The 9,327-nt window shown below is 31.9% G+C and overlaps 1 protein-coding gene across 2 annotated transcripts in view; it reads right to left on the bottom strand.

Annotated features, from left to right (window-relative positions):
• The window catches only part of LOC106465386 (chorion peroxidase-like), a 64,135-nt gene that overhangs the window by 11,262 nt on the left and 43,546 nt on the right, over window positions 1-9,327 (bottom strand). The gene's annotated exons all lie outside the window — the stretch shown is intronic.

Here is a 9,327-nt window from a genome sequence, read left to right on the forward strand (position 1 = left end):
TTTTGTACTTTTTCGTAGGTTTTAAGAGCCTTAGTTCAGGTGATTCACAACAAAAGAATGAACGAATTTTTGTAAAGAACAAATCTGCCCCGCGAATTATAATTTAGATATTTTCAAATTTTGCTTTTATATAAATAGTTAGTTGGAGTCTTTTATACGAGTATCAATAATAAAAATTTACTAAACTACGTACATTACACACATGACGTTTCCTAAATATTCAAAGTGTTTAAAAATAATATTTGGAAAAAAAAGCTATAGATATACATCAGATCATGTACAACTATAATATTGTTATAATCCCCCTCATACAATTTTGTATTATGTTTTTTTTTTCTAATCTAGATATTTAATTGTCGTTTAGGTAAAATATTTGGCTTTTTCCGCAGGTTTTAAGAGTCTTAGTTCAGGTGATTCACAACAAAAGAACTAACGAATTTTTGTAAAGAACAAATCTGCCCCGCGAATTATAATTTAGATATTTTCAAATTAGCTGAAAAACTGAGCATAGATGGATACAGCCTTAACATCTATTAACATCTAGAGTACAATATTTTGTAATGATGATATATATATTAGTGTTTCATGGCAGAGCTTTAAGTTTTCGATACCAGGGAGCGGCTCGCCACCTTCTAAACTATCGCGAAGCACTAAAATGCAAGTACAACGAAAAATCATTACGATTTACATATGAATATTCCGTCAGTTTATTTTTTGGTTTTCGTGAAATCCCAGGGAGTAGCAAGGTGGTTTTGATGGACCGCCTTCAAATCACGAACCGGTAGCTAAGGAACTGTTTAACAGAACATTAGTATCTATGATTATGAAGATGGCTACAGTCGAGTAATAGCATTTTTCATACTTTGATGAATTGATGCCAGCTTTAGACACTGGATGTAACCACCTGACAACATCCACAACTAAAGCTTTGTAAAGTGTAAGATGTAAGGAGAGGGGTGGGGGACTATTAATCTGTATAGCTGACTTACCACCCCTAGTGGTGTATCATCCGAATTAAAACTTTGGAATGCAACATGGAAAGTAATGAATTAACAACCAAACAGCTTCAGGGGCACTTCAGAAATGTAACACAACCGACTTTCCAAATATTCATGATTGAGAATCAACTGTACAATGTGAATGCAGTCAGTGTGAAGTTGATACAATGAATTAAGAACGGTTGAATTGTACTATTCCGATGCATCTACATTATTCCAAAACAACAGACAAATAGTGATACACCTTCGCTAGAAAGCATATTTAATAAGAATGGTAATTAATTATGTTGAATTAAGGTTTATAACACCTCTTAGAGATAAAGTGGCAGCAGTATTCCTTTATTATATTCAGGAATGAAAAATAACAGTATTAGTTCATAACATTTTCATTAGTAATTAGTTTTGTTTAATCAATTTTTTACATTAATACATGTTTTGATATCCATTGGATGTTTGAAATTCATTAAATAAACTTCGTACTTGATAACCATTTTTTCCGTAGATAGTTTCCTTTATAACCCAAATTCTTGTTTTGTGTCTATATATTCTAACTCTAAAAGGCGATAAAAAATATTGCCTTATTATAACAGTATTGATATAATTTAAACAATCATTATATTCAAAGTTGCGTCTTTCATAAGCAACAATATTATTTCTTTTTATTAATGGTAAAAGATGTATATACCGTTTTGCTTATACAGGAATTAAGTAAACCCATATATTGTTGTATCATAACGAATCTTAGCTTCACAAAAATGTATAAACTGATATACAGGAAGAAGAGTTAAATTGAAGTCTGTATTTTACATTCACGAAATCTTAATCTAATACAAGTATTCTAGTTGAGATTTCCATCAAATATTAGGATGCATGATAATTTCTAGATATTCAAGTTGTTACATTTTCTATTGTTGTACAAGTACACGTCTGCCTAAAGTTGGTTGTACTTTCATAGATACATTTAGTCAAACCAGTATGAGCAATCAAAAGAGGAGTGTTTGTAATTATTCTGCACAGAGTATAAATACACATCCCCTTAGTTTTTTTTGTATTTAAATAGATATTGAAGTTCAGCTATTTCAAAATATTATTGAAATCCCTTTGCATATTATACATTGCCAAAGTAATAATATAATTACTTATTACTAAAGTAATGTCATCTACATACACAAATATAGTAATTTAAAGGAAATAGATTAACAATTTTGCGTTTATACAAAGGCTCTTTAACTCCTGGAAAAAAATCTTCCAATAGCGTAATATTACTCTTATCTTTATGATAACCATAGTGTTGGTGAAAAAAAAAAAAAAGGAGAGAATTGTACTTCTGTAGGTATTTTAGAATATTAGCAAGATCTTTATAATTTTCTATGACTTGTAAAATAACAATTGGTCGATACAAGTTTTTTTTTTACCATTTCTATAGATAGAATGTAATGGTTGTTTCATAAATTATATCTAACAATTAAGCCAGTTTAAAAAAATGCAATATTTTTCCTATACCAAGAGACTTTATAATGCCCATTTTATTAATGTTTTCTTAATTATGTGATCATTAGTTATATTTGGAAAGTAAAAGTTATAAACAATTGTATGAAAATTATTACTACTACCACTATATAAATTACTTGAAAACGTTTAATCTTTGTATGCAATCTGCGTAATATTTGTTTGACTTCTCTGCTTTGTCTTCAATAGTAACTATATGCGACATTTTTCTAGTAACAGTCACTAAAAGTTAATTTATTTTCTAAGAATCTTTCATGTTCCTTCGATACTTATTACAAGTCTTTCCGAGATAATTGTTCTTTTTGTAATCTTATTTACTTGTCACCGATTCTAATTTTTAGATAATTACACCTATTTTACATATGTTGGATTATTTCTGTAAATTATCCGCAATATCACTGATACAATTATTTCATCAGTGATGCATTCCTCATCTGTCTCCTTAATGCTTGAGTTGTCATAAACCCCATGATATGTTGGAAATCTTATATAATAATTAAGAACCACTAATATTGCTAGTTGATTTATCCCAGTATTACTTTGTTTATTAGTATACTTACTTTTACCGTTTCATTTACCGATGGTATTTTTTCAATATTAATTAGTCATAAAGTAATGATCTGATAATTTTACTAACAACTGAAACAAATTTGAAAGATTAGTAATGATATGATCTAAATATGATTGGGCCAGTCTTTTTCTCCTATATGATCATCTATGTTGCTTCAAGCCACTTGTTTGTAAAAAAGGGATTCTACCTTTGAACACGATATTTATGGTCATTCAAAACTTTATTTTAACAATTGCCTATAATCACAATATTTGTTTTTACTTGAATAATTTAACCCTAACTGCAAGTTATCCAAAATAATGCTTATATTTGTGTTAGGATATGTACATCTAGGAATTATATCAATTTGTAAAGAACCATTTGTTACATTTAAAACTTACCACTTTAGTCAGTTCTATATCATATGTTAGTAAGATTTGAAATGTCACTTCTATATAGAAAAATAAAAAAGGCCTCTACCCTCAGAATTAGACATCTTTAGTAAACTTTACAAAATATTATAAACTAAGCTTTGTACCAAAATTGTATTAGTTTCTCTTAACACTAGTATGTAAGAGTATCAATACATCTGCTGAATATTTTTAACTATCCCAGTTTTCTTTAAACTTTATATCGATATATGACATTGAAACAACTTCAATTTTTGAAGAACCTTTCACTTTCTTATCTGTAATCCACTTAAATTTAGTTGTTTGAAAATCATTTTTAATACAAGTCAAAGTTCATATGTAATAAAATTAGATTTACTTAATTTACTTTCTGCAAATCTTCTCATCGCAATATTTAAAATATTACTTCTTCCTTTTCGCTGTAATTTTTATTCTTCACAAAAGTTATTAGTTGGGTTAAATTTTCATTAATATAAGTGACAAATTGATCTTAATTTCCTAGAATTTATGAACAGTATTCGTAGTTTCATTCTTGCTAACGATTTTTCATAAGCCGTTCTATTATGGAACTGGATCAAGATAGGTGGGGAATGCATTCCTTCTTATTTAGGTAGTCTATTGTTTTAATATCTTCAAGTTTAGAATCTACTACTTAAAATGTATTAATAAGTTTACTTACAACTTTAAATTTGCTGTATTTTCACAGCAATATTTCGATTTTTACTATACTGATCTAACCTATTCACCTAAATTTAACTAAGATATCTTGTTCTTCCTACTGATTTTGTAGAATCTGTAGTTGTCCATTAGATTCTCCAACTTTTTTTAAAACTTATTTTGCCAATAAATTATCATACTGTTTAGAAAAAACAACAAAAAGTTCTTAATATGTAACATTTAAAGAACAGGTAATGCATTAAGTTCTCCCTTTATTTTTCTTAACAATTTTTTAGTAGTTGATTTGGTTCATCGCTGACTTCTATTATTTCTTCCTGTATGTTGCAAGGTGACATTGCTTATCTTGTACTAGACATATAGAAGAAACATTTCCCGATACATTCATTTTCACACAACCTCGTACGTTTTTACATTTGATGACTTCTTATAACCGACTTCAAAGATACTAGTACACTTACTGATAATTACCCTTACAATGTACGTACCCACTATTTCCTAGAAGTTGTTCTTCACAAACTATGCATTTAGCATTTACACAAAGTTTTATAACTTACCAGTTCTTCTTCTTAACTAATGTAGAACTGAACGATAATAAATCTCCAATTTTTTCCTTTCACATTTTCAAGTCCAACTAATCGCGTAATCATGAAGTAATTACGACCATGGCATTAAACGACGCATGAGCAAAGTGACAAACTTAGAGTTTGATGAGAATTAATTCAAAGTTTCGCCAGTTACAGACTGAAACACAGCCTTTTATCAAGTAATAGTTCAAATGACTAATCAAAATAAAAAACAGCTTTTCTCAACGTTAATAAAAAGGAAATAACTGCATTATTGAGCTGCTTGTCAGTGTGTGCAATAAATTGATAACTTCTATGTAATTATTCGATATTATCAAAATGATCCTATTCCAAAGTTAACGTTCCCAAACGATACACGTGGATCCCCCATTGTCTGTTAGTATTAAGGTTGGGATTTGTTGTATTCTCATACTTCGATAAAGAGGTAAGCATCATAATATACTGATATCAGTCTCTTCCTAAATATTACTTTGGTTCAGCATGGTCCTACCAAAATTCTGATAGATAACTGAGGTTAAAGAAATATTCTTAAATAGATTTTTGGTGATTATTATACTAGTTATAAGAATTATAAAGAAAATAATACAAAAACTTAAAACCTTTATTACTGGTATGTCTCAAATAGTTAATCTTAATCTCACCTATTATTTGTCAGAGATTTCAAAACATTAAGTGTTTAACGCGATGCCTCAACTTTTTGTATTCACCAACACACGGTGTCCGTTTTTTAACGACCTACTGGAATTCCCGCAATAACTAATATGGTAACTGTTTCTTCTCAACTGCTACTAAAGACTGTAGATCGGAAATGTATCGATTTATATCCAGCGGAAAAAAAAAGTCTCAAATCAACCAATGCATCCTGCTTAGAAGTCACTATAATACAGGTGGCGAAAAGACTTGACTTAACTAGGAACTTGTTCCCTGTAGGTGGCGTAAGTTTGGAAAAAAAACCTGGTTATGAACGGGTAGAAAGAATACAGGAAGGGCACGACCTTCGTCGAGAAATGTTCGTGAGAACCCAGTTTCGATAGGGTCTATTTATTGTGAGATCGCTGGATTAGGAAAACAAGGGATATGACATAACAGGCACGTACGCAGAATGTTTGAAGGGGGAGGGTTCTAATTTGTGAGATCCAAAGCTAACACATGTTGTGCTAAGCACAATCAGTATGCTAATGCTATAGGGGTCTGGGGCATATACCCCCCCCGAAAGTTTGTAAAAAGTGCTATGAGAATAAATTTGAAAAGAATTTTGTATGAGATATAGTTTAAACAATTGCATGGTTGTTCACATAAAATCCAGAAACATCCAATGAAAAGTCAACAACTCATCATTCTGTTGTAACACTGCATGGGGAGCTAGACTTAAATTAGCATAAATATGCAGAGTAGCTACTAACTGTTAAATTATGTTACTAATTTAAACAACTCTACAACAATAGCATATTACTATTTTAACAAATGACTATCATATACGTACATGTATGCACTACTGAAATAGCATGTTAGCATGCTTCATTCTTCTGGGGTGCTTTTCCATAAATAACTTTCATACATTTTCAATGTTGATAGCAGTGTCATAATGATTATGTATTAAAGCTAGAACATTCAGTCCTTCTTCGATTTGTGTACACCTCAGGTAATTATTCAACCGGCAGAGAACATATGCCGAACATGAACATAAGAAAGAGTTTCAGTAACAAAGATATTTTGTACACTGAAACACCCTTAAGCCGTCAGCCAGTATCTGTGGCCTGTCCTTGAGAGGTATAGAAAGCCATCTTGTCTTCCATCGATGACGTTCTTCATAAAAAATATAAGGATTTGACAAATCTTCCCTGTAAAATTCTATAGTATGTCTGGTATCAGGGATAGAAAACTCTTGTGTGAGTTTGATGGTATAGGTTTCTGAATTGATGCTGCTTGCTTTACATCCGCATCAAATCTGGAGAAAAGATTATTGATAATGGGGCAACAAAAGGAATGGTTATTGTTTTCTTAAAGTAATTCTCCACGGAACTACATTCTGCATTTGCACGTTGGGCTTGTCGTTGACTAACTCGTGGCATGTTAACAATAATATAAGATTTGTTTGCAATATTATTGCTTTGCTTGAAGATACGATTTGAATAATGATCTACGTTCACTCTTAGTGAAGTCAGTTCTTTACAGCATTGTTCTATTAATAAGAGGAACACCAGAAAACATGTCTTGAGTTGGACCTAGCAAACTTAGAGAAGCTTCTTTCAAATAGTAAAGAGGACGTCGTAAAGCTGTTAAACAAACAATGAATTCAAAGGATTCCAGTATTTTTGCATAAGTCATAGCATTTTTCTTATCTTCAGCAACCCAATTGTCAATAAAAACTTCAAAATAGTCGTCTCCATACAAAATGATATCACACATGTGAAGTAAAAATGGATGACATAAACAGAACCTTTCCCAACCTTCATCATTTTCAACCCAACGTGTAATGCACACATTGAGTAGTGGAAGACACGACGAAGCTACTCCATGCTGGATACCCTTTTAACAGATTGCTTTTAATAGTTCCCGATGTTTAGATGAAGATTCAATCCAAATAGGTATTCATTTAACTTGTTCGATACAATTTCGGATCGACTCGCAATCTGCGGGTAGCGGGTTCGAATCCCCTTCCCACCAAACATGCTCGCCCTTTCAGCTGTGGGGGCGTTATAATGTTACGGTCAATCCCACTATTCGTTGGTAAAATAGTAGCCCAAGAGTTGGCGGTGGGCGGTGATGACTAGCTGCCTTCCCTCTAGTCTTACACTGCTAAATTAGGGACGGCTAGAGCAGATAGCGTTCGTGTAGCTTTGCGCGAAATTCAAAAAACAAACAAACTTTCCTGGGGACCAATGACGAAATACTCAACAGTACATCAAACCATTGATGAACGAACAGCAGAATTACAAGATGTCATACAGAAGGAAAGATTCAACGTTGAAGTGATTAATATCATCACTTCGTTTTTCAGGGGGAGTGACGTAGCAAGTTCTATTTTTTATGATTATTATTGTATTTATCGCTCATTTATTATTTCTTTCTATTTGTTTATCTATGAATTTTTAGTTTCATTAAAACGCAAACTCACCTTCTACATAATCATTTGTATTTTGAGTAAATATGTGTGTATTATGAAACTGACACCAGTTTCCGTAGCGGTGACGTAAAGATACTATTAATGTGGTAGACGATTATGTAAGTTTATGACCACATGAGGAGAGAGAGAGATAGTTAATTAGTGCTGTTTATTACGCGATATGGATATTTAAAGGTATTTTTTGAAATACTGTATTTGCTATATATTTTTTAAAAATTAGATTTTTTTTCTTTTTTGTTCTTTTTACTGATCCCATTATTATTGATTTATTAAAATTTATGACAACTTGTTTATTAATATTGGTGTGAAGTCTTGGTCAGCCACTTGTTTATTAACTGTGTTGTGGTAAGTGTTGACTTTATCTTTTAAGCATTGTTATTGTGAATAATATATACTTGTTGTTGAATACCGATTGTAATGGCGTATTCATTTTAAACAGTTACAACTGAACCCAAAGAAACTCTATGGTATCTTAAGTCTTTATTTAAAACCTCCAGTATATCTTTCGAGCCATCTTGACGATACATAATTTTCCTTTTATGCAGTTCTTGTACAAATTCTTTAGAGGTGAACGTGGAGTAAAACATTCCCCTTGGGTAAACAATGGCTACTCTTGTACATCATCAGTTATGATGAGCTGTGGAGTAAAACGTTCCCCTTGGGTAAACAATGGCTACTCTTGTACATCATCAGTTATGATGAGCTGTGGAGTAAAACGTTCCCCTTGGGTAAACAATGGCTACTCTTGTACATCATCAGTTATGATGAACTGTGGAATAAAACGTTCCCCTTGGGTAAACAATGGCTACTCTTGTACATCATCATCAGTTATGATGAACTGTGGAATAAAACGTTCCCCTTGGGTAAACAATGGCGACTCTTGTACATCATCATCAGTTATGATGAGCTGTCGTTAGAGTAAATTACTTAACTATTGTGGCTTCGTGAACAAGTACACTGTAAACGGACGCTACTGTGTGTAATCAAGCCTCTATTTTAAATTTGTTGTAAAAGTTGAGAAGCATCTAGAATTTTCATTTATTAACACCTAAACTCCAAACAGTCTCTACAATGCATTATTTTTGTACAATTTTTACTATGTAATAAGCCGTATATCCCACAGCTGCGTACTTATACGGAGAAACGGCCGTGTAGTTTGGTGTATCTTCAAAGTATTGGTCGTCCTGTTTAGGCTCATACACACTTCGAGATTATACCTGTAACATGTAAAATTGATGTTTCATTCTGGGCAGTGCAGTCTCTTTCTACTTTTATTTCATGACGCATGAACAATCTTGTATATGCAGCTGTGAACAGTTGAATAATAGAGTTGTTATTGGAATCACAAAATGCGCTAACGGCAGCAAAAAAAAAAAAGGTCTAAGTGCTCCTGGCTTAATTTATACGTTAAAATGTACTTTAAGAATGGTGAAGATGATGATACTAAAGCTTTATTTCATTTCTGCGCTGA

This window comes from Limulus polyphemus, unplaced genomic scaffold (assembly GCF_000517525.1).
Source record: "Limulus polyphemus unplaced genomic scaffold, Limulus_polyphemus-2.1.2 Scaffold1928, whole genome shotgun sequence".
Taxonomy (NCBI): Eukaryota; Metazoa; Arthropoda; class Merostomata; order Xiphosura; family Limulidae; genus Limulus; species Limulus polyphemus.